The following is a 2,112-nucleotide window of genomic DNA, read 5'->3' as shown; positions in this document are numbered from 1 at the left end:
CGCCTACGAGATGCCTCTCGACCTGCATCTAAAAAATAACAACATAGTATAGGGTGAGAACCAGAGGTTCTCAGTATGGTAAATGTGTCACACACATAATATATAAGGTCATGGGAATGCCAGAGGCAATCCTAGAACGCCGACACTCAGATTATAGAGCTTAAAGTATTAAACAGAAGTCATAAAAGGTGGTTTACTAAGAGTATCTAAACCTAATTTAACTTAATCGTAAATCTAAGTCTCGTACTGCCATTCCTCCATACCTCCATCTCCGTTAGCGTTTCACAGACAAACAAGCAAATAAAGGCAAGCACAAGAAGGTTACAAATACTGCAGGTAACAAATATACATTTAGCATGGAAAGTACATTTAGGCACACCCAGTTAATACACAAACAAGTAATTCAAGTAGTATGCATATGATGCATGCCTATCCTAAGGCTGATGAGGCTCATCTGTCGATTATCCAGCTAACCCGACAAGTCCAAAAACCTTAGACTGTCCCTCGACGTGCATCCCCAAGAGTCTATGCATAGCTTTTTCTCAAATAATCAATATTGCTCAATGGGGTTAACATTCCCGGGAATTTATAAGTGTCCGGTTACCCTTACGTCATAGGGTCAACAGAGTATCGAGTTTTCAACCTGGTACACGCGGTGGCAAGTCACGGTACTTTACCCAGGGAATCTTGTATCTCAGATCATTTAATCATTCAAGCCTAGTATCATACATGATCATTCAAAATAATTATCAAGCCAAGTATCATATATAATCATCCGTAACATTTCATAATCAATTCATCATTTTTTTTTTTAGTTTTATTTCACCTCCAAGTTATCCCCATTTCCTAGCTTCATCTGATTGTCAGGTTTAACACCACTATTTATGACTAAAGGAATGAAAATAAAGGTTTAGAGGTTTGAAATAAGGTTTTAAAACTCAAAAATCATGTTTGCTTACGCGTAGACGTAGGTGAGTACTTCATGTCACGCGTATGCGTGAGCCATGCGTACGCGTGGACATGCATGCTGGCTCATTACGCGTACGCATAGGGATTTTTGCATACGCACAGTCGAATTGCATGCTACGCGTACGCGTGGGTGTGCGTCTTTAAAAAAAATTGATCAACCAGAGAGCTGCATAAACATGGAAAACTCACCTGCAGAATTACATATTACACTCCAAAACTTCCGACGAGCATAACTTGATCGTTTTAAATCGTTTTCCTTCCGTTCTTCAAACGGCATAAACTTCACGAAACCAATTTTCACTTTAAAATAAGTTGGAAACAAATTGAGGGTCCGGAAGCCAAGTTATGCCTTGCCGAAGTTCGGCCAAAAACCAACTTTTACAAAATTCTTCAAACCTTATTTTCATTCAAGATTTTCCATTCCATGCATTACCAAACCTACAATACCAACACAATACACCAACAACAGTACTCAAATAAACTCTACATCATCTTATCAACCACCATTCAATAATATTACATAATTTCATGTTCATCATGCTTCCTTCAATACACTTGTAACCATTTGATCAATAATTCAAATCACCAACATAATCTCCACACAATCAAATCACCAAACCAAACCAAACACGTTCATCAATCAAATTACTAAACATTAATTATACACCCGCATTCCAACTTATCCTATGGTCTTTTAGCCTAAGTTTTCACAGAACATTATATATTAAATGCAAGAAACCTAAACCATACCTTGGCTGATTTTCATGTAGCGACCAAAGCAATTTAATTAAAACCAAGACAGCCCCTCAAAAGCTCAATAAACTCTAGGCTCAACTTCCTCCAAGTTCCAATATTCACAATTTCAAACTCCAATTATTTATTCACAACCTAATACACATTTATAATGCATATTTACCCAATTTAATACTCAAAATATAAATTTAGCAAAATTAAAATGGAATTATGGTATCCTCACCTTACCCATGTTTCACATAAGCAAGAGTGAACGTTTTCCTCAAGTTAATTGGATCCTAAAACATCAAAGAGTAAAGAAATTCAATATCTCCACTTAATTTTCCAAAAAATGGGGAAGAAGAGGCTGAGGGTAGATAAGCAAGTTACCAATAAAATTGCTCCGGTAGA

This window comes from Arachis ipaensis, chromosome B1, assembly GCF_059453495.1.
Source record: "Arachis ipaensis isolate K30076 ecotype BB chromosome B1, ASM5945349v1, whole genome shotgun sequence".
In the NCBI taxonomy this organism is placed as follows: Eukaryota; Viridiplantae; Streptophyta; class Magnoliopsida; order Fabales; family Fabaceae; genus Arachis; species Arachis ipaensis.
Note: the sequence above shows the minus strand (reverse complement) of the source record.